We start from the raw sequence: 25257 nt of genomic DNA on the forward strand, positions 1-25257 counted from the left end.
ACACTTTCTCTCCTGGGAAAACGACGAGAGCATCTAGTTCTGGTTGTTCCAAGCCCAGGAGAGTCGGTGGTCAGGGGAGCGTGCGGATGCATGCATGACACATGGACAGTGTTGGATGAAGGAACTTACTTCCCTGGACAGGCTTGGCATCTGCTGGCCCCAAGCACCCATAGCACTGCATCCACCAAAACCTGCACCCCTTGGGTGTCTACACGCAGGCCCAGGGCTGGGCTGTGTGGACTGCGGCCCCTCCCCGTGAACTGGAAGCTGGGCCCTGGGAGTGCTGGGTGTTCACGTCCCCCTGGGCAAACTTGGATCAATGAAAGCAGGTGGGTTCCTCCGCCATCCTCCGTGTGGCGGTCTGTACATCTTCCCCCAGACATCCCGTACCTCTAACAAACCACTTGGGCTTTCTCAAAAAATCACAACCGGCAATCGGATGCGCTACTCCCCCGCTCCACGTTGCACACCCCCCTCCACGCCCTCCTTCCCTCGGCCTGGGAATCCACCAGTAAAGCTGCAGCAGAACTAGCCTGAGACGGGCGGCAGCTGTCCTGACTCCCCTACGCACTGTGCACATAATAATGATCGAATATTCTAGTGTAATCCTGGAGTCTGAGAAACTTACGAGCTTCGTGTCACTGAGACCGCTCTCCGCAACTTGAAGCCTTTTTGCATTACTTTAAGACCCGGGGTTGAAGTCCACATCCAAGCTGTTCTTTCTGGTTTTGAAAGTAGTACGTGTGCATCATAGAAAAACGTGGAAAGGAAAGGGCAGTCCTCAAATCCCCCGTTGTCGCAGGATGTTGAAATCGAGTCTACGCCGCTTACAAGTGGTTCACACCCGTTTCTTCTGGCATCCTGTTTCCTGGGGCGGAGTCAGTATTTTTAGGGATCTAATATTTTGTGATGCTTTGATAACTTTTTAAGGAATTCAACATAACAAGCACTTGTGTGCCACCCAGGCAGCCTCAATAAATAATTATCATTCTGCCATACATTGTTTCAGATTTAGAAATCTTATGAACTCCTAGAGGTGGAGTCGGCCGCCCTTGTGTCTCCATCCCGACTCTATCTCCACCACAACCACAGCCATGACGTCAGCATTCTCCAATCACAGGCAGGATTTTCATGCCATTGCTTCATTTGTATGTGACCAGGATAACGCTCACCTGTTTTATGGGGTTTCGATATTTTCATGAGTTTTAGGCTCCTTGTGTCATAATGCGACTTGCTCTTTTTGTTCAGTGTCACGTCTGAGATGTAACTCGTGCTGCTGTTTCTCTAATTCGTTTGTTTTCACTGCCCCATAAACCCCACTGAATGTTATGATTCCCTTCCTCACTCTCCTATTCCTGGACCTCGATGCTCTGCTTTTCTGTTTCAAAGGAGGCTGTCACGAGCATTTTTGTACAGTTTCTATCATGCACACGCGCAGCAGTGTCTCCACAGATGGTCTCTCCAAGTGGCATTGATGACCACGGACCCTGCTCCCTTTTCACCTTCACAGGATAGGAGGCCGTTTCTAGGTTGCCCTCCTGCCAGGAGTTTGCGAGCCGTCCCTGCCCCGCACCCTTGCCCACCCTTGGCAGAGTTTTGAATCATTGCTCCTCTGGTGAGTGTTAAAGTAACTAGTTTCCATTTGCATTTCTGTGATTCCTGGCGCACGTTAGCATCTTCGCGGATGCTTGCTGGCCATTTGTGTTTTCCGTCTTGCCAGTCGCCTGCTCACAGCCTGTACAGATGCTTATCCTCCATCCCTCCATCCTCCACCTCTTTTTCTCCAAACTACAAGCATTTTCTAAAATACTTCTTGACATTAACCCCGTATCAATTGCTTGCATCGTAGATCTGTCTCTCCACTTTGTCCTGTCACTTGGCCCCTTGTATTCAGAGGTGATTTTTTTAATGCACCCCAACCTACCAGTTCTTTTCCTTTACAATTCTTGCTTTTATCCCCTTGTTTAAGAAACCTCTTCTACTCTGAAGACATTTGGATGGTCTCTTTTATTTTCTTCTAAAAGCTAGTATGTTTTACTTTCTTCACCCCCTCCAGAATATTTGGGGGGGGGTTGATATTCCCCGTGTTCTCCAAAGGGGTCACCCTGGTTCACACTCCTGCTGTGTGAGCTTCATGCCTGTTCCACACCCTCACCGAGACTTGGCAGCGTTTGGAAGTCTCGCCAGTCTGAGGAGTGTGGAAACTGTACGGTCAGGGAAGGAGGGCGATGGCTAAATTTCTCTGTTCTAACTGCCAGGGAATTTCTTCTTTTTCCACGGACCTGCTGTTCCACCTGTGCCATGTTTTGAGTTTACGTGTATGTTTGGGACTATGTCTGGCCCCCATGTTTTGTTGCATTGGTCTGTTTGTCTGTCCCTGTGTCATTACCACACTAAGTATTACAGCTTTGTAATAATCCTTGATACTTAGAAAGGGAGATGTCCCTATGTTACTCTTCTTATTTCAGACGGTCTTGGCTATTCTAAGTCTTACTCTTCATCATGAATCTTAGACATGACTTGTTGAATTCCACAGAACACTCTGTTGGGATACTGAGCAGAATCATATTAAATTTATGGGAACACTCGGAGAGCATTGACCTCTTTTATTCTGTTGAGTCTTCCTGTCCAGGATACAGTGCGATTATTTATTTACTCATGTCCTTTGGAAGTCTTTCAGGGAGGTCATGGTGTCACTCTCCATAAAAGCCATCTTGGCTCAAAGTCTCTTCATTATTACCTTTAAAAAAAAAAAAAAAAGAAATCTTCCAAGCAGCAGGTGGTAGGAGAGCATGTTTTGAGGATGAAATGGAATTTTGCATCATTCGGGCTATTTATAAATGAGATTCTTGCCCATATGAAAAGTCATATTAACATGGGGTTCGTTGAAGTTATGATTCCCAAAATGCTCAGCTAGTTGACATTTCTAAATGTCTCTTCTGCATAGTTTAAGTCCTAGTCAAACCTCAATTTTTCTACAAATGGTTTGAAAAAACTGCCTTGCACATTATCCCGTGTGACTTGTCACAAATCCCTGTAGCTGAGAGGCGTGACGCTGGAGTGTCGTGAAGGTGAGAACAGTCAGTTTTATTCTGCACTCCCCACTGATAATACTTACCTACCACAATTTGACCAAAGTGGTACCAGTCTCTCCCCTCTGTTGGCCTGAACGATGGACTGTTGACACTGTTGAAACATAGACATTTGTGCTGTGTGCCACTTATCCACTGACCCACCTAAAATAGGGCAGCCTTAAAATATAAATGGTAAATATAAATGTGCTGTCCCAGTCATCCCTGTGAATGAGCCAAAAGGAAGACATTTTGGCACATGTGAAGCTAACCATTCTTATAAAAAACCCTAAGAGGACATTAAATCCTAGAACAAAAATGCCTCATACCAATTAAGCAGACACACGGTGCTACATCCACTAGGGAACTGAGCAGCACTGAGCTAGATGCTCACAAAAGGGCAGAAGCCACCTAGGAAGGAGGTAGGCCATTTGCAGAAATCACAGTCTGATGTGCATACAAGGGGGTTCAGGCCGTAACTTAGAAGCCAGGTGATGTTTATATTGCTCTTCGGAACCCTGTACAAAGCCCCGGCCCTGTTACTGACCTTAACATGGGATTGAAAATTCAGATGCCTCCAGGGGTCAGCCAGGAATCAAAAATGAGTACAGGGAGCTGGAGGGGACATAGCCGTTTGAGAAGGGCCCGTCAGTAGGTCTGTGGCCAGCTGTTGCCTTGTCTTCTCATTTGTCAAGGGCAACTGGAAATCCAGATATTTCCATAAAATTCCCAAATTGTTCAATGGGTCAATAAATGGAAACATTTGAAGGATGGTGACGGCTAAAGAAAATGTCTATAGCTGTGTTCTGAGCCACCAGGTCAGGATCTCTGCCTCGCTCAGGCCTGCAGAGTCCTTAACACAGAGGCAGCCACCTGGGAGCTACATTCGATAATAATGTGAGACATTTACCTAGATTTTTTTTTTATCACTTTTTTAAAGACACTCAAATTTTGATCTATTTCAACAGTAGTTAAAACACATCAGAATTCATCCTTACTCAACTGAAAGTTTACTCGTAACCATTCAAAGTCAAAATGAAAGTCCTCACAGCATCGTTTTACTGTGTAAGGATGTCTATGTGTATATGTGTTTTTGCTTTGGGGGTCTTTGCTTTGTTTTTCCTGGCTCAGGTGGGGTCCATTCCCATCCGGGAGAAAGAGGCCGACTATCCAGAGGTCTAACCTGCAGACTTGTCCTGCTCTGATTGGATGACTCGAGTTGGGTTAATTAACCCACCATATGCTTTTCCGTTTCTGTGCCTGTAAGATGGGAATGGGAATGCCATGATGATCCATACCTACAGTGTGTCAGACTCTGTCCTAGGTGCTACATAAATAACCTGACTTAGGCCATGCAGTTCAGTGAAGATTCAGGCATTATTAGATGCCACTTTATAGATGAGAAGCCTAAAGTGCCAAGGTTAAATCATTCACTTTCAGAGAACAGATCTAGGATTTGAGAACTCCACAAAATGAATGGGAATTTCACTTGGAGCAAAATCTAAGGTACACTTCAAAATTATATTATGGGCCAGCTGCTCCAAAGGAGCCAACACAAGCCCGTGGCTGTAAGCCGGAGGTGAGATTCACTTACCAATTGAGCATCTACTACGTATTAGGCGTCAAGCATGAAATAGAATAGAATAATACTTGGGTCTCATGAACAAGGGAGAGACAATCAGAGGAAATCAGAAGACACAATGAGTTTTAGAGATCCTTGCTTTGGGTCTGATCCTTGGAGGGTTCTGATAGAAACTCAAAGGCTAGGTAGCGTAACTGCATATGTTGTTTATTCTCTTATCTCCTGAATGTTTTCCTTGTATTTTAAAGTGCCTGGCAGCCTGAACTATGGCATCTGGTAATAAGCTGTAAAAAAATATGGCATTGCTGTGGTTCTATGTTTTAAAATAGCAAATAACGTAGTTCGGAATGATTTATGTCCCAAAGGAAAAAAATATACATTTTTTTAAGGCCAAAGGACAAGCAAAAGTTTTTTTTTTTTTTTTTTAGTTCATTTTTCCTATGAAGTGTATGGAACAGCATCCAGTCATTCGGTCGGCAGACGTTTTGTACTACGTGCCAGACCCTGTGGCATCACTGTAAGCAATGAGGTGCCTACAGTAGTCACCCTTCTGAGACTGTCTAGTGGGAGATGGACATGGGGGGGGGGGGCGCTAGAGAGCAGTGGTTAAGCATCTGGGCAGTCAGGCTGTCTAGACGTGAGTCCTGATTCTGTAATTTGGGTAACTTAACCCAAATGTGTGCCCTTGCTTCATTATCTGCAAACTTGGGATCGCTCGGTTGTCGTGGAGAGTAAACGGGATAACTGGCCAGTAGAAACATGCCCCCAGAAATGCATTGTTGTGGACGTCAATATATGCTGAATGTTCGTAGAAGCATTGTTCGTAGCGGCCCCCGATAACCCAAGCGCTTGTCATTAGTAAAATGGATGAATCAATTGACCACAGAACGAGAAAAATGGATCTTCTACGGCCACATATGCAAAAGTGTGAATGAATATTTAAAGACCAACATCTAGTGAAAGAAGCCACAGTCAACAGAACAGATGCTTTATGACTCTGCTTCTATAAAAATCCAAAAACAGGCAGTCATGAAAATTAAACCAAATATTTTTATGGATACATGAACAAGGACAAAACTACAGGGTAGAGCAAGATAATCAATACCATAAAATCAGTCTGGGTTGACCAGGAAGGGGTGGAAATTATTCCGACAGGAGGAATGAAGTAGCCAAGAGCTGCCTGGGGAGCTTTCTAGACATTGGGACGGGCTGGGCCTTCCCCTGAGAGAACGAGGAGCTCGCCAAGGTGCCCGAGAAGAGCCAGGGTGTGGGGAACTTGCAGAGATATGGCCATGGGGTGCAGACAGGTTACAGATTGGAAATGACACGGATTTCTAGCAGGTAGAAAGTAGGGGCTTTCTGGCTCCCGGATGCTTTCCTCCTGCCTAGGATGCACTTCTTTGTCCTTTTGAGGCTGATAGATGAGCCCTTTCCGGGTGGGTTATGACTCTGTGACTACATTGGCTTCACTTCCAAGCTATGACCCCTCCTGTGGTCTCTACCAAGTGCTGCATATTTGCAAAGACGCCTCTCCACTCTGGTTGCTAAAAACTGGAGCAAACCCACACACAGGCAGAGGCTGGAATCAGTCAAAGACTCCAGGGGATTCTCTGCAGATTTCTGGAAGCTTCTCTGCATCACTCCCCGCTCTCAGTTACTCAACTCCATAAATCCTAGCCCTTCTAGATCTCCCTGACCTCTGATCTCTGGACTCTCCACTTGGGTCATTGTTTGAATTCAAGTCCCTCCTTTGGGGGAGGGAACAATTATTCCAGTTGGGCTGGGAGGGAGGGGTATCCGGGGGCACAAACCAGGGCAGCCCTGGGAAGACCGGGATCCCAGTCACTGGAAGTCAGTCTAGAAGGTGCTTCCAGTGGAAAGTGTGTGTGATCACAGGGGTCGCTTTGTTTTCTATGATTCCTACTTCTGAAAATAATTGTTTCCTGTGTGTTATCTTCTAATTGCTTGTGGTGGGAGGCTAAGTCAATATCCTGCTCCTCCCTCATGGCTGGAAGGGGAAGTTAATCTTTTTTTCCATTATGAGTCTAATTTTTTTCTTCTACAAATAAGGATACTGAATTAAATCCCAAACTGTTGTGAGGATTAAGAGATCGTATGTACAGATGTTTGAAACTAATAGACTGTTATATAAATGCCTGCATTTTTATTTACTGGGATACTATGTCCATTTGCATCCTTATAACATCTTTACTTATACCTATAGATATTAAGTCAAAAATAAATCCAAGAAGAATTAAAGATTGGGACGTTAGCATAATTAAAGTCACCAAAATGGGAGAATATTGGCATGAAAGGTAGTGTTTATAGAGCACCAAAAGAATAAAATAACAAGCATGGGGACACCTGAGTGGCTCAGTGGTTGAGCATCTACCTTTGGCTCAGGTCATGATCCTGGGGTCCTGGGGTTCCTCATCGGGCTCCCCACAGGGAGCGTGCTTCTCCCTCTGCCTGTGTCTCTGCCTATGTCTCTTTTAAAAATCTTAAAAAAAATAAATAACAAGTGTGGTTTTGGCAGACACAATCAGCAAAGTTTTAAAAAAGCATATGTAGTCTTACGACAAAAGGTTAATATTATTAATAATCAAATAGTTCTGAAGAAATTAATTCAAAGTGTGGATCGCCCCCCACCCCGAAGAAAAAGAAATTGGAGAACACTGTGGCCAACACATCTTGGAGAAAGCCCAGCTTGAGATGAAGCCTTGGAGTAGTCACACCTGCGGGTGTGATTAGAGTTAATTGTCATTTGCATTAATGAATGAACATGTTAGTGGCTGCTGCTGGGTCCCCTCCCCACCCCCTCCCTTATGCAGATCTGGTCACCAATACCCAACGTTGGTTCTTTTCCCAATACAAGCATCCCCCCTGGGGCGACCTTGCCAGCAGAGGACCTAGAAGAATCTACTTTTGCATCTTGAGTAAGGACCTGTCGCCATGAAAGGACGACTTTGTTTTCCACAGTTGTTTCTCATCAGATGCTTGATGACACAAGAGGGTGTAATGTTCAAAGTGGAACATGGGAGCCCCCTGCTCAAATGCGGTTGCTACCGCTAAGGGCATTTTGCACAGCCCGCTTTGAGGGGGCCTGTTAGCCTGGACGGTGGAGGATCACACTCTGAATGACAACAGATTCCACATGGGAATATTCAACGTATTTGGTGGCCGAGTTACCACTACACCACCATGGGGGAACTGGGGCTCAGTTGGTTCAGTTGCCCACGGTGGCCCGTGGCCTAGGAGAACAAAGAGCAAGGATTCTCTTTCATCTCTTGCAGCCAAACAAGATCCTGGTGGGGAATAATTTGACCTGATTCCTCCTTTTGCATCCTTTTCAGTTTTAAAGAAATGCTTCCCAAGCTTGTTCGTGTCTCTGCCAGCATCCGTCAACAACTGCTGAATATCCCCAGAGCGTTTCCCCCACTGCCGGCTGCTGGGGGGGTGCCGGCTGCGTGGTCTTGGGGGTGTCCTGAAATCCACATGTCCTGGCCTCGGTTGCTGCCATAAAATGGGAGCGAGGACTTCTAACCCCAAGGATGATAGGCCATTTGTTTTATGTTTTTCCCGTCTTTTATGCAAACATCAATATAGATGACATATTTACACATATTTGCATTTCTTACATATCATCCCATGAGTTTTTATACATAATAATGTCAATTTTTAATTTTTTTCCCTTTCTAATAATGTTTTTATACACAGCTAGGCTGCAGTTTATTTTAGCAATACCCTGTGATAGATATTTTGGTTGTTTCTAATTTTCTGTGTTGTAAACACTGAGTCAGTGAACATCCTCTCACTTTTCTCCACAGACACTTTTTAATATTTTTAACATTCCAGTCTTTAATTCTGCCTGAATTTATTCTGGCTTAATGTCTATAGTTATAGTAAAACTATCATAAGCATGAAAATGTAGGAAATATTTAGTTCTCTTATTTTTTATTCCCCTAGGATATATTTCTAGGTAAAACCATTACATCAGAAGATATGCATACTAACTAGGCTAATGCCTTCCAGCAGGTTGTCCTGACTGATATTCTGATCAACCGTACAGGAGCGTCATCCTTTTGGGGTACTCTTGCTCGCAACGTGCAGACGCCTTTAATTTTTGTCAGATGAGAAAAAGAAATAGCAGCTCCTGATTCTCCAGCTTGTATTCTTTGAATATCAAAGTACTTTGGCTTCTCATATGTTTATTGCCCATTTATATTTCTTCTTGGAGTCACTTGGATTCCAATTCTGCAGAAGTGGGACAGAAATGTGTACCAGGGAAACAGCTGGGATGGAGCACGTGTTCCCCTGAGCCAGCCTCTCCCCCGTGGGGCTTGGAGAGCTGCCCCACCTGACATCCTCTGCTCCCTGTTCCTCTTCCTGCTTCGTTCCCTGTTCCTTCCTGCTTCGTATCACTCTCCAGCATATTCCAAATTGTATGTGCTGAGCCCATTCATCTTCGGACTCCCCCACAAACGTGCCAGCTCCACGAGGACGGGTAACTTGGACTCCTTTGTCTCTTCTGCTGTATTAAGAAGCCAGTACACAGTAGGTGCTCAGTTAATATCTACTGAATGAATAAGCAATCCGAGATCTCTATATTTACATTTACAATAAGAATGATCTTACTGAATCATCAGAGCACCTCTTTGAGGTGGTACTCTCCAACCTCATCACCACCCTCACCGCCACCACCCACCATTTACAGATGAGAAGGTTTGAGGAAGGAATTTGTTTGAGCACAACCAGAAAGGTGAGGTGTCAAGAGTGTCAGGATTAGAACTCGAGTCTCTCTGAGACTTTGAATGCTCTCACCCATGCTTCCAGGAATCACGAGCTAGAGGAACCAGAGCCTCTGTCTGGATCAGTAAGCGGACCCTTTCATAGAGAGTTGTTTTCACTCCCTTTTCAGAGCGATCAGATCGTGTTGAGATGCATACAGTGTAGTTAATACAATGCGGGTTATTTCTAGGCTAAATGTGTTACAATGGTCACATCTACCAGGGCTCTTAAAATTAGCATCTGTAAAGAGAACAGCTTAATTTATGTTCTAGTAATGGAGATATTTGCAGTAAGGATTGGTGTAAAGGAAGGAGAGCGTGATGTGAATTAGCATTTGTGGAGCAGACACGATGTGCCAGCTGGTTTGTATTTATTATATCATCCAGGTCAGACAACGACCCTGGGATATGCAGCCCAGGATATGTGTCCCTTCTTCACGTTCCCACGGAACCCTGGGCTCACCTATATCCACAGTATTTGAGGTCCTGGCTCCTGACTGCTCTTCCTCACTGCACTGAGAATTTCTTGAAGGCAGGCATTGCCTCTTGTTCCTTGTCAGATGGATCTCCAGAATCTAGCTTAGGTCCCAGCGCTCAAGCAATGTTTTAAAAAAATTCACTTAGGAATGAATTACTATGTAGTGTCTGATTTGGAAAACGGAGTTCAGATAATCTTGAGGGTTTTAAAGTTTAGAGAAATGAGACAGCCACATACATGAAAGAATTGGAAAATAACATAAGATGTTTTGTCGTCCGATGCTTGATTTTGGGGTGTGCACTGTCTGAGGAGGAGAGACTTCATAGAATGGAAAGATCATCGTGGGTTGAGATTAGTCATGGGGAGATTCATTTCTTTATTCATTTGCTCAATATATTAAAAATGCTCACAATATATTGTGAACTCTCTTGGGCATGAACATTTAGAAGCATAATCCTTGACCTCAGGGCATATACGTTCTAACAGAAAAAGTCAGATATAGGAAGATCTAAGGCTAGAACCTAGTCTCCAATTTCTAATCCAATATAATTTTAGTAAGAATATAGGGTACCCTTTTCACTTTACAAAGATCAATACTGATCATTTGTTTTTTTAAAAAATAATAGTTTTTAGGGGCCCCTGGGTGGTGCAGTTGGTTAAGTGTCTGACTCTTCATTTCAGCTCAGGTCATGATCTCAGAGTCATGGGATCAAGCCCCATGTGGGGTTCCATGCTCAGCAAGAGTCTGCTTCTCTCCCTCTCTCTCTGCCCCTCCCCTACACACACACTCTCTCTCTCTCTGTGTGTGTCTCGCAAATAAATAAAATTTAAAAAACATAATTGGTAACTTTGCTCACAACTCCAGCAAAATTGAATATGCTTAAATTTTCCAAGTGTGTTTGAATTTCACACATCATATAGATGGCAGCTCAATCCTCTAACTCAGAACTAAGATGTTAGTTCCCAGAGTTGAAACAACCTTATTGTCATCATCATCATCATCAATGATGTCATCAGAACATCTGAACCTTTAATGTGGGCCAGGATCTATGCTGACTTCTTGTTGGCTAACAAGATGATGGGCACACACCACTGTCATGCTGAGGCACAAATATAAAGTAGAGCTTATGGAGAGGAGATGATTTATAAGCAAAGAGGAATTAGAACTCACACCATTTCCTGACTTATCAACCTACAGTGTGGACCAGGCATGAATGGATGGTATACTCTGGTCAATGTTTAAGAAACAAAGGAAGCACTGCCTAAAGGTGTTCCACATATTTATAGTTCTGGGATCCAGCAGATCTATGCGACCAGGTGGCAGTGGAAGCTCCCTGGATTGGAGGAATGGCCCTTTTTTAGAAAGGGGAGCCTTCAGAGGTGAACAATTAAATCAGCGCCTCTTCTGCTGAGCTAACTTGACCCCCAGAGCCAGCCCTCTGCCTAAGCACCCAAGTGAGCCCCCAGGGCATCTAGATCTGCTGTCACCTCCGAGCATTAGAAGTATTATTTCATTTAATCCTCACAACAGCCTTGGGAAACATTTTCTATTGTTATTTTCACGTTACAGTTGAGCAAATGGAGATGTACAGAAATTGAAGAAACTGGTTCATGGTCCTTAACTAGTACCAAGAGATCAGGGGCTTGAGTCTAGCGTTCATGGTCTTCCACTTGACCTCTATGATATATATTGTCCCTTACAGAAAATCATGCTTCTGGCATGTAGATTCTATCTAATGAATTGCTTCTAAATTTGAATATATTTATAATTTTTACCACAGGCTGTAGATGTACAGTGCCTAGGCATCATGTTGAACACAGACAAATGGCTGAGTCACACTTCTAACGGGTATAAAACTGAAGTTAACCAAAGCCCTGTCTATCTCTGCCCTCTGGCTTGAAGAGCGGAGACTTGAAAGAAGCCAGAAAGACTCCAGGAAGCCAGCAGCTCAGCACATTGCAAAAAAAAAAAAAAAAAAAAAAGTATTTTCAGCACCCGACTCCAACCAGGCATTCAATAAATACTTGCTGACTGGGTGGAATCAAACAGATTTTCATGACTGACACAACATGGAAACTAATTGCAAAGCCTCTTTGACGAACAACTTGATGAAGCAAAGCAAAATGTAATGGGCCGACGTGAAAGCAGCGTCGTGGTCTCAGAACATCTTGGTTTCTGGGCTGAAAGGCAGCTGCGGAGAACGTTAAGTGTGGACAACATGCAGGCAAAGGCCAAATGGAATTTCTTCGACTTCATAATTTTTGAAACTGTTTATACAGTTGGGATGTTAAACGCTGTGGAAATTGTTTTGGAGTCTTTGCAAGAGAGTCAGTGCACTTCATCTCCACGTAAAATCTGTGCGCATCGGTAATGCAATCGCAACATAGGGGAAACCTATAATAATTGTGTCTCCTGGATTTCTTACTTCAGCATTAAAATAATCTTTAAGAGCATATTCTTGGCAATTGTACAGTTGCAAGATGAAATCAAATAGTTAAGCTTCGGGGCAGGAGGGGGGAATGCAGAGCAATGGAAGGGGTTTAACAAATGGTAATGCTGAGCTCCTGTTCCTGGGAAGGGACTGTAGTCTTTTTCAATTTCGAATTGAAATGCAGCCCTCTGAGACTCTTCTGGTGTTTGGGAAGTCACATTGTCTTATTAAATTGTGCAGAAATTGACAGATTCCAAACAAATAGAGAGAGTAATCATTGGAGAGTGCACAATAATCTGGCAATATGGAAATTACAAATTATAATATTTTCCCTTTGAGTAAATGAAATATGCAAAAGAACAACTGCCTAATACAATGGAGTTTGTGTAATCCCTTGGTAGCTACTGTTAGCAAGCTATTTTATCACAGTTGCACACTTCTCAGTTAATAACGAATGCACAAAATTAGGTTTAAGATGAATTATAAAATTTTTTTAAAGTTCAGTTTTTACATAAAGCACCATCAGGAAATATCAAAATGCTCTGGTAACCAATGGCATAAATCTTTTTAAATGTCCATGCACTTTACTGAACACTGCTCTTTTACTGTAATGCTAAGTCTTCTTTACGTCAGGGATTTTTTTTTTTCTCTTCTGTCTTTAGCCTATTATTGTACATAGTAATCCTGGTCCTAGAGAAATAGAAACATTTAGCTCTACCAGAAGTATTTTTAAAATCTATTTTTTAAAGATCATATTTATTTATTCATGAGAGACACAGAGGCAGAGACACAGGCAGAGGGAGAAGCAGGCTGCCTGCCGTGAGCCTGATGTAAGACTCGATCCCAGGACCCCAGAATCATGACCTGAGCCAAAGGCAGATGCTCATCCACTGAGCCACCCAGGGGCCCCATATTTTTACAATTTTGATATTACCTTAATAAGATAGTGTCTCCTTGTGCTTATCTGTGGAATATGGCATGGTAATCCAATGCCAGCTGTGATGATAGTATTAATTTCCACTTTATCCAACAAGACTTTGGTGAATGTGCTCTACTTAAAAAAGTGGGAAATGTATGATGTTATGAGGGATATAGTAAGCACAGCACACAGACCTGACCTGCAGAGGTTTACACCTATTTCAAGAGCACTTAGGATCAGAGTTTTTAATATTCATCTGGTTCTCATTCTTAAGACAATTGCTGCAAGATCAATGTCTTCAGTCAACTCTTGGTTATTAAAAGAGCTTACTCATCTTCCCATCTCCTAAGACCTTGCCTTATTAATTTCACTGCTCATTGGATTCTCTCATAGTGAAAGGATACAAAGAAGGGAAAGCTCACACCAATAAGGATGTGAGAAATCTCATCAAAGATCTGTAGGGAAATGTCCAAATCTTGTGGGCATTGATGACTTCCTTTCTAGATTACTCTCTCATGAGTAACCTGGAATCGCCATGTTTAGGACAAGCATGTATGTCTCCGGTTGACTACGTATTCAGTGTGTGCAAGCTTTCTTTTTTTTTTTTTTTTTTTTTTGTGCAAGCTTTCTTTATTTTTTTCTTGTGATTACAAATTCCATCTTGTTGCTGTTTCCTATAAAGTTTGGTGTAAGTCTTAATTTCTCTCCATATGAAGTTAGAACCTTTTGCTTTTCAGCTACCCATTTCCTAGTGAAAATGAATCACATGGTATTTATAGAGATGGAATGTCAGCCTCGGGGAAGTTTCTGAAGTGTGGAGACAGGCAAGACGCCGAGACTGGAATTGTACTCCAGAGGCAATGCTTAAAGGGCTGGGGTGAGCCAAGTGACCCTGTCCTTGGGGACAAACAAGTCTTTAATTCCCTGGGAAGGGAAAATGTGCCTTGGGGTAAGTGTGATCCTCAAAGGTTTCCTCCAAAAGTAGTTATAAGCAACAGTTACAAAGGCACCAGAATCAGGGAGATCCCAGATATTAAATCAGTACTTGACTTACAGCCAAGGAGACTCCATGTGCCTTCTTCTTTTTTTTTTTCCATGTGCCTTCTGAGTGATGCAGAGCCAGTTACCAGCAAGGATTAATGGAGAGGAGGGTGATGGAGTTTTATAGAAACTTAGCTCATGTACGGAAGAGTCCATCAGGATATTCCATAGATTTCTTGTCTACTCCATCTCTGTAATGCTTAAAATGCGTGAAAACAGGGAACTGCCTTCAAATAGACATAAGGTATATGAAAGTGAAAGTTCAGATAATTGAAAGGGGAGTCTTGGTAAATTTTTGGTGGATTGTTCAGAATTAAACTTATGCAAGTGGATAGAAGGTGTAAATTGAAATGTAGTGAAGTGCGCACTTCTGAAATATGCTAAAGAATATAATTCAGAGATCACTTATCTCATTGGGATAAGGGAGGGACTCATTGTTTAATTTCAACATGGTAAACATCTACTCTCGCTTGACACTCTCAAAGTATGCGCTGCGTGAAAAATGAAAGACATGGATTCTCAAAGAGCATGTGTTCCAATGACAAAGTCAGTGGATAAGCAGAACAATCGACCCAGGCTGGGAGAGCTGAATGTGGCCCACTTCGGGCCATATGGGAAGCTGCTGGTCCAGGAAGGCCATTTGGAAGAGGTGGACCCCAGGCGGAAGGTTGGAATAGGAAGGTGGAAGAGGTGGACCCCAGGAGGAAGGTTGGAATGGGTGGTTCATGGATGCAGGGCGGCCCATCTCCTGGGCCACCATAGGACTAGTGGGGGATGGTGTGGGCACTCCCAGAATAACACTATCGGCTGAGCCCATCAATGGAATCCCCACACGGGTGTAGGTAGAGCTGCATGGGGATGCAACTGGGCCGACAATGGGAACTGATCGATTACAAATCAAATTCTTTCCATGTAACATGAGGACAGGACATTTCCCCTCCCAGCCATGTTCGCCTCTCCTGGCCACCGTGGAGGGGAACATGGCTGGAATCTCCCAGCAGAGCCACTGAGACGAGCCTCGGACGCAGGACTGGATGCTTTATGCGGTCTCTCTTGGCTATCAAAATGTCACAGCTTCAAATTTTCTCTAATTCATACCACTACAGCCAAGCATCATTCCTATGGCATCTTTTCTGTTCAACGCACCCTTGCTTGTTGACTTGGCTTCCCTACTAACCTGTAAAGCCCCGGAGGCCACAGACTACATCTGTTCTCTCCTTCCTGCGTGTCCGACCAGGTGTCAGAGCTGCGTGTTACCGCGTGGATGCACCAGCCTCCTGGCCCGGTCTGTGGGATGACTCGGGGGCCTCTCAACGCTCACGCATTTTTGGAGCCTCACAGAAGGGAGAGCAAGTCTCCCGGCCTCTGTGATGACTTCATCAGCAACCTCATACCTGTGATCTCCCTGCATTCAGCAAGAGCACGGCTCTGACATCTTCATTCCTCTAGTTCAAAGTCTTTGATGCAGTTTAAACGGAGGGACCCAGGCCCGCTGATTTAATTACCCTGCCATTTTAACTGAATGCTCTTTGACTTAATTTTATCTCAATGAGTATAAAGCGTCGAGAGACTCTCCCATAAACATGGAGTTGACTCTGACAGCTTCTGGGAAGGAGCCCCATGGGGAGAACACGGTGATTTACAGCACACTAACAGCACTGCAGAACAGTTTTGGCACTAGAAGGTTCTTGGGCTTAATTACTGCCTTTAAAATTTAAGCCAGAGCTAGGCACTGAGTAGTACCCAGCGGAGGAAGGGAGGAAAGGGCATAATTGCATAGCAAACAAAAGGCCTGTAAGATGATGTTGGTGTCATTCTTTCTTGTGTATCCTATAAAGACACGTTCTATATAATCCATCACTCTTTCTACGGCTCGTACGATCCATTCTGTCTATGTCCTGTGTTATTGACAGGGAGAGACCTGACCCCTTGGAATCCAACTGAAGTATGCAACCCAGAAGGTATTATAAGACTTTTACTAACTCCTAAGAAAAATAAACCTGGATTTTTAAAATTTATTTCAGACAGTGCCTGGCCAAGATATAAAAACTCCAATAGTATGAGAAAAATGTTCACACATTTTCAATTCTGTAGACCACCCGCTCCTTGCTCTCCCCACCCCCATTTAACTGTTTAATATATGTCATAGTTTTAGGGGAATCCCAAAAACAAGACACAGAAACCCACAAATAATGCTGACTTGCTAGCTGTTTTCAGAGATGACAGTTTGGTAATTTGGCTATTGTAGATGGTGCTACTATAAATAATGGAAACAGCCCAAGTGTCCATCTACCAATGAGTGGATAAAGATATATATGTGTGTATATATATGTATATGTATATTCCATCGTATATATTCCATATATATACGTATATATATGATGGAATATTCCTTGGCTGAAAAAAAAAGGAATATTCCTTGGCTCTAAGAAAGAATGACATCTTGCCATTTACAACACTGGGGATGGAGCTAGAGGGTATAATGCTAGGTTAAAGAAGTCAGCCTGAGAAAGATGATGCCTTATCATTTCATTCATATGCAGAATTTAGGAAACAAAGGAGCAAGGGGCAGGGAAGAGAGATGCAAACCAAGAAACACTCTTAACTCTTAGAGAACCCACTGCTTGCCAGAGGGGAGGTAGATGACAGGATGCGGTGGGGGAGGGGGCACAGGTGATGGATATGAAGGAGGACACTTGTTGTGATGAGCACTTGGTCTGGTATGGAAGTGTTAAGTCACCATATCCTACACCTGAAACTAATACTCTGCTATATGTCAATTAACTGAAATTAAAAAAAAAAAAAAAAAACTTGAAAAAGCAATTTAAAAGATAAAGCTTTCTTTTTTCCCTTTCCCCTTTTGTTCAAAATGGGAAACCACTTTTCACTAAGCGGAGTTGGATAATACTCTCCCCAAAGGTCTCCGTTTAAGGGGGAAAGGATGCCTCCCGTGGTCCCTCCTGGGCCCGTAGGGCGCACTTTAGGAATTGAGCAGCTTCAGGCCTGAGCGTGGTGCTCAGCTGCGGGTGACACATGGTCCTTAGGACAGGCCTAAGACCTGCGTCGATGGGAGCTGAATTTCGAAGAGGTCTAGAGATTCTCAGGGGTACTTGGAACAAGCAAACTCCAGGTACGGGGCCACATCTGGGATGTGGAAGCTTAGCCGGGTGGGGGGAAGAGGAGCAGCAGGGGAGGAAGGGGTGGTGCACCTGCTTTCACCTGCCACACCTGGACACCTGGTAGGCCTGCCCTAGGTCGGCCTCGGGCACCCTTGGGGTTCTGAGTTCCCTCCGCATGTGTACCTGTTGTCACCAGCGCCCTCCGTCTGCCTGGCCCCCACCTCGCCGTCCCAGGCCGGGCCATCTGCGACCTCCCGGCTGCCCGCAGACACCAGGCCTCTCTTGCTTCTTTGCCACCTCGGCCCCTCCCTCCCCACGGAGAGCGAATTCTAGAGATCGTGAAAGATGCCTTGGCTTCCCAACCTAGCACGCGTGGGTGCTCAGTGACTGTCCCCTGACAAATAGAAGTCCCCGTCCCCGGAGATCTTTTATTATTTTTTTTAATTTTTATTTATTTATGATAGTCACAGAGAGAGAGAGAGGCAGAGACACAGGCAGAAGGAGAAGCAGGCTCCATGCACCGGGAGCCCGACGTGGGATTCGATCCCGGGTCTCCAGGATCGCGCCCTGGGCCAAAGGCAGGCGCCAAACCGCTGCGCCACCCAGGGATTCCGAGATCTTTTATTATTGACCTAATTTCATGTGCCACCGTTCTGCGGGTGGAGCAGCGGCTCTCCGGCGTCGCAGGGATACACCTGCCAGGAAGCACGCAGGTCACTTTCAAGTACGGTGCTTGCGGGTACATAGCGGTGACCTGAAACGTCTCATCTTCCCGGAAAATAAAAATTAGAAGAACTGGGGTGTGACTAAAGCAAGAGCCATCCCCACCCTCCCAGTTATCCTAACGTGACACCAAATGGATCAATCACAGTGAAATAATAATTGTGGCCGGAAAAGTCACTGCCAGGAAGGACCGTCACTGAGAAGAGCTTTGCAAGAGGAGAAGAAAAAAATAATTTTTTTTAACAGAACGGACCACGCTTGGGGATAAGGGTCCTCAGCAGATTGAATGTATGAGTCCGTGGCCCTCAGGGGCTGGTTGTCCGTCTCCCACTGAGTTCTCTGATCCCCGAAGCACACTGTCAATTCTCTGCTCCAGGATTTATGTCAAACGTGCCAGGAGCCAGAAATTGTTCTGTGTGATTGTGAAATAGAAGAATAAACCCCTGAGTATACATAGCAGGAATGATATTTGCTTTCTACACTGTGTGTGTGTGTGTGTGTGTGTGTGTGTGTGTGAGCCCGACAAAACAGTTTTTCTAAAACCTTGGTTTCTTCTTCTTCTTCTTCTTCTTCTTCTTCTTCTTCTTCTTCTTCTTCTTCTTCTTCTTCTTCTTCTTCTTCTTCTTCTTCTTCTTCTTCTTTTCAGGAGTTCTCTTTGTGGCAGAAAGACTCAGGGAAATCATTTAGGTAAATTAAGTACATGTTCGTCGCCCACCCGAAGCACATGGCGAGGGGAGCAGGGCACAGGTGCAGGCAGGCTGGGCCCCTGCTTGGGGCCATCGGGACTGACTGACCTTGGGAAGGACGCATCGCCTCTCTGGGTGACATATGTCATCTCCAGAACGAGGAGTTCGAACTAGATGATCTCCTCTCCTTCGAGCTCTAAAATCCTTCAAGACGACGCCTCCCCGTCATAATGTCCGAAACACTGTGTGAGAGCACGTGGCTTTCACCCTCTAACTACGCATCCCCCAGAAAGCGTAGGTGGAAAATGAACAGGAAGCTCCTGACTTCTACCGGCAGCATTTAGGAAGTGAGCTTGGTAGCCTAGGTGTATTGCATGTGCCCCATAGACGGAGGAACAAGGAGGGAGACTGGACATGGCCTGAGGTGTGCCAGCCACTCAGTGGGCTGCATCCTTTGCGGATTGCAAGACAGGGATGCTTCGGCGCACCGCGTCACCTGGACCCCAAGACAAAGTCTTCGCCGGGGGATTTTCAGGCAGTGCCATCTCTGGGTACTGGGGCTGTGTCTCCCCTTCATTACTTTTAAGACCAAAGTACCATCAAGGTGCAATGAGTTCCTTTTCCCGCAGGGCTCTGTGTTCTGGGCAATCAGAGAGTGAGTGGCATAAAGCACCCTGCGGCCTTGCGCTCGCTCTCCTGTGTTTGAGCGTAGTCGTGCCCGCAGATGGGAAATCCTTGAACGAGTGGGCACCTGCCATCGGAAGGAAGCCCAGTGGTTTACTTGTCCGAATCAAAGGGATGAGCAGTGAGAAGGAAGCGCAACACACAGCACACCCACATTTCACCGATGAGCACACAAACAAAAAAGAACCTGTGTTTTACTATAAAGTGAACTAATTGGGGGGGGGGGCAGAAGGAGGATCAGGATTTCTGACTATCTAATCTGAGCTTCAGCCCTAAAACATAAAATGGCTCTGGGCTCTTCGCTCTGTGAGTGCGTGTGCTCTGCCGAAAAGGTCTGCGCTGCACGGCCCACGCTTTATTGGAAGGAATTTTAGTTTAGTGGGAAAACTGAGTGATTGGAAATAGGTTTTTACAAACTTTTATTGTTCTAGAGTAAACAGAGATAATCGGTCTTAAAAGCTCCTTTTGCAAGCCCCGAGTTCAATTATAGTGTAGCTATAATTCCAGAGCTCTCTGAACTGTACCTACAAATTATTCTCTGCACACATCTTTAACTTTAACAGCTATTCATTAGTCGAAGAGACCTTTGCTTTTTATACGAATCCAGTTTAGTAGGTATAGAAAAAGGCATTCATTCTACACAGCTGCTACTTTATTGGAGCGCTTCGATTCTTTTAAATTACACTCTGACCTTTTGAAAATGGAACAGAAATTTCAAAAGTTTATTGGATATTCTCTGAAACGCTGCTGCCCCGTTTTTGCTTCTTGATTTATAAAGTGGTCCTCATTGTATACCATGTAGACCCTCGCACCTTAAAAGGAGATTAGCTATAAATAAACGCTGCACACACGATACCTTCCAGGGGAGAGGATAAGAAAAAAAAAAAAAAAAACCCTCCATGATGGCATCACGCCAGGCAAAGGAAGCCCGCAAAAGGGACCCAGAGGGTTTTTATTCTGTAGGACGGTACAAGAGGCGGTGGCAGGTCAGGGTGAGATCCCTTCTACACATAGAATGCCCTTGGCCATCACTGTAAGCACAGGAGTAATGACCCTTGGATTCTAGAGAGGTCTCGGGGTATGTAGGGTAGAGATGTGATCCCCGGAGCAAGGGTGAGATCCGTGCTGAGTGGGGTCCTTGGGCCCTTGGGGGACTTCCAGGGCCATCGAAGGCTGGGTAAGGAAGGAGCAGGAGATGGAGAGCCTAACAGGTAGCTCTGCTGTCTTTCCCGTGGGCACACTGGGCTGCCTAGGAACCAGGGGTTCCCCTCCACAACACATCTTTACGTGACGCTTCTTTATGTTCCTTAACTTAGATGCACATCTGGAATTGCACAGATGGGCAGCAGGTGCCCACGGGATAGGCTACGCAGGCAGATGAAGAGGAGGGCTCCCCCAAGGCTGTGGGCAAGGAGAGAGACTGCGTAAGAAAGTCATCAGTACATGGGGCCAATATTTTTAATGTTGTGACACCAGAAAGATGTGGGTTCTACGTAATACAAGTTTCCTTGCGATGCATGGATCGGACGGTCGGGTGGCGCGATGCTCTCAGAGGCAGCGCTGCCCAACTTCCAGCCGCAGTTCCCTAGGTACCCTCCGGCCTTGGCTTGCTTTTCACATATTGGGGAATAATCAGCTGATTTGAGTCTGGGGAAGGGGCTTTAATGGATTTCATGGTTTCAAATAGTAGCATATTTAACACACTCTTTGAGAGGTAGGGAGCGACCGAGAACATCTTTTCTATCACCCTGGGGTTTGCTACTTTGCCACGAAGTGTTAAAACAGGTGTGAACAGAAGGATGGATCGCACCCTTTTTTTTCCTTTTCTTGCAAAAAGACAAGAGCTTCAAATTGTTGACCTTTCCTTTGATGAAAAGTGGCTGTCAGAGTGTGCCACCCAGCAGTAATAAATGCACTTAATGTGTCCTTTTTTGTGTGGCAAATGTAACTTAACAGTGGGGAAAAAAACTGGCTTTTTGAGAGAATCTTATGCTATGGAGAGAGCATCTCGAAAATGGATCTTGGAAAGTGTTTCTGTCATTTATGTGACTTTTTTTGAGGAGAGTAGTTTAAATTAATTGCTTATAGAGACTTTGCTATTTCATACTTTAAAAAACTTGGGAACAATTTTCTAGCCAGCTCAAAAATTTTAAACAAAAGAGTTTTCAGGGCGCTTTGAACCCATATGTTAAAAATATAAAAATGCAGCACCTCTTGATTATTAAATGGAAACATCTGGAAAGAGAGGAGTTTATTAGCTGAATTTCAACCAACATTTGGATCCTTGATGGAAGGGAGCGAAAACCAAAGATTCTGGGCACAACCAGTGACTTCCTCCGCCTGGATTACAACCGCCATTAAAACTGCGTTGAGGGATCGGCTAAATTCAGATGCAGACTTGTATATTACTAAATCATGAAATGTTGAACCAAAATTTCAAAAAATAATGGCATAGATTCAATCACGTTTTTCTTCCAAAGACGCGGGTCATAATTGTTCTTAGTAGAAGCACAATTTTGCAGCTTCAACAAATAACCCATTATTAAAATTTTAGCTCATCTCTTTCAAATTTCTCTTTTCTAAAAAATTTTTATTTATTTGTTTGAGAATGAAAGAGACAGGAGAGCATGCGAGAGAGAGCAAGCATGATTGGGGGGGGAGTGGCAGGCAGAGGGAAAGGGAGAAACAGACTCCCTGCTGAGCAGAGAGCCGGACACAGGGCTCGACTCCAGGCCCTGGGATCATGACCTGAGCTGAGGGCAGACACTTCACTCACTGACCCACCCAGAAGCCCCTCAAATTTCTGTCTGTATGTATTTTGAGACCTGGGATATTCATATATCAATACACGTATTGACATGGGACAATATGCATGTAATACGTATATGAGCCAAGTACTGCATGTATGTACATAGATTTTGTAAGTAACTTGCATATGTGAGTGAGATATTATTTTTTTTAAAGATTTTATTTATTCATGAGAGACAGACAGAGAGAGAGAGAGAGAGAGGCAGAGACACAGGCAGAGGGAGAAGCAGGCTCCATGCAGGGAGCCCGATGCAGGACTCGATCCCAGGACCCTCGGATCACTACCTGAGCCGAAGGCAGACGCTCAACCACTGAGCCACCCAGGCGTCCCTATAGATATGATTTAAATGTAAATATATATATACTTTGATAGCACTTGCTCAAAACCATTTTTCCCCCTAAGTTTAGAGACTGTGGGTGATGGGAAAATAAGATTTCTACCAGAATCTGGAGACCCAAGTCCTAGAGGAGGTTCTGCGTTAAGACCTGTACCTTGCTCAGGTGGGAACTGCAGGGAGGGAGAGCGCAGCTACTTGGCAGGGCTCCTCTGAGATGGAGGGGACGCCGGGATGTGTGTCCATTGCCTGGCATGTGGCGGAATGGACCCACTGTAACCCATGCGGCCATTCGCGGGCCCACCGGAGACCCCTTGACCTGACCAGCTGTTAAATTATCTGGGTGGGCGGGGGGTGGGGTGAATGGGTGACGGGCACTGAGGGGGGCACTTGACGGGATGAGCACTATTTTATTGAACACCAATAAAAAATAAATTTATTTAAAATAAAAAAAGAAATATGGTTCAACAAAGCAAAAATAAGAAGAGAAAATAAAATAAAACAGAGCTCAAAAAAATTATCTGGGTAAGCAAATGGGAGGACTGGGGAGATGAGTGATGGGGGAGCCTGTGCTGAGCCCCACCTGTGGGTCCTTTGGGAATCCTGTATTAGTTTTCATGACAACTTCTGATGATTGATTTCTTATGACAACATTCCCTCCGAGGGTCACTGGGTATATTACAGAGGAGGGCTCTGGAATCTGTATGCAAACTTACTATCCATGTCAGGAACATTCCAGAAGGACCAGAAGGACAAAGAGTGGGACCCCAAAAGTTCTATCTGGCCTCAGAGCCTATCAGAAGCTGGCAAGAGAATGATATGTGTGCTAGTGATTGGAAAGAGGAGGGGTTGAGGATTAGGATTGGCCTAAATCAGTGATTCTGAACTTTGGTGGTGGTGGTGGTGGGAGGGTCTTTAGTCCCTCTGAGAATCTGATAAAATATATGGATCATGTCCCTAAAAAAATGCATGTTATCAATGTGCACATATTTTTAGGTAGGATTCCAGGAAATCGTGCAGCCTCTGGAGTCTGCCCATTGACTCTTCAAGTTCTAGCTGCAATACTCTGCACATTTACAAATACCCAGAGCAGGAAATCCCTTTCATAAGGTTTGACTATTCACACCCTCATCCCCACATTACCCATTTATACCTGTTCCCCCTTTTAATTTGGTTTGGTCGCATTGGTGATGACATTAAATGTGTTTGAAATATGTTCTCATTTCCTAACTTGGACCAGCAGATCCCACTACCACCTGGCCAAGAGTTTCCAAATGTATATGGTGCTTGCATAAGCATTTTCATTACTTTGTTTCCCTTTCTGCAATCTTTCAACATGTTTTTTAAAATCTCAGGATGGGGATCCCTGGGTGTCTCAGTGGTTGAGCGTCTGCATTCAGTTCAGGGAGTGTTCCCAGGGTCCTGGGATCGAGTCCCACATGGGGCTCCCTGCACGGAGCCTGCTTCTACCTCTGCCTGTATCTCTACCTCTCTCTGTGTGTTTCCATGAGTAATAATAATAATAATAAAAATCTCACGGATGCTCCAAATGTTTCCTCCTTGAGATCTCACAGTTTGATTTCTGAAAGATGGGTGGTATTGAATTTTTTTTTCTAATAACTCATGGGAGGGATTAAACATGCCTTCAATGCTTGCAAGACTAGTCCTGAGGGATGTATTGAATCACATCGTTATTTCTTGTGAAGTTACTATTAGGTTCAGTGTTACTGCTTTGATTTTAGAGATGAAGGAATTAAGACTCAGAGGAGATAATCATCAAGGAATGAATTAGGCGCCCCACACTCCCAGACTGCAATTCTAGCATTGCCTGTCCACCTGGGACTCCAAATGTGGTACTGAGCTTCCCTCTTGAGCTCCTCCATCTGGAAGTCCTGTATAACTGGCTGCCTGCCGCCCACTGTTGTGTTTATTCAGATGAATGATCTGAGAGCAGAGGTTCTGACGTGGTGATCCCATCTGCTATCTGACACCGATCTGATTTTACTTATTAGTCAGCAAAATTTGTTTTCCAGTCTCTCACCCTCCGACTACAGTTTTAGGTGTGAAGCACTTGATAGGCGTGAATGCTTGTAGCCGCGAGGAAGTCTCATTTGAACCAGCTCTTTAAAGCAAGTCATGGAAAAGTCATTCTAGTTCCAAAGCCAAAGAAAGAAATAATAATTTTTCTAAATGAAAAATCCATTTAGAGAAGGGTCCAACAGTTTATTTGGAAACTTTAGATGGCGGTAGTCTGTCTGGGGTAGAGTCGGCAAACAGCGTAAAACCCTCAACATGGCTCTGTCATCAGTCAGCAGAGCTGAGTGAGGACATGATGGTTTGACCAGGCATCAAGCCTTGATTGCCAACTTATGCATGCCGTTATTAGTCATCTAATTATGAATTTTAGAGATATTATGCGTGCATGTGCATCTGTTTCTCGGTTCATGGAGAGACCGGAGCTTGGAGCAGAGACTAAGTTAATGTCAATTCCCTGGCCTTCTCTACAAGGTGAAGCTCATGTGCCGATGGAGATGGTGTTGGTAGTGATGCCACCAGTGCTCTGGAAGGAGAGTTCTTGTGTTACAAACACCT

The sequence above is a fragment of the Canis lupus genome, chromosome 2, assembly GCF_003254725.2.
Source record: "Canis lupus dingo isolate Sandy chromosome 2, ASM325472v2, whole genome shotgun sequence".
NCBI lineage: Eukaryota > Metazoa > Chordata > Mammalia > Carnivora > Canidae > Canis > Canis lupus.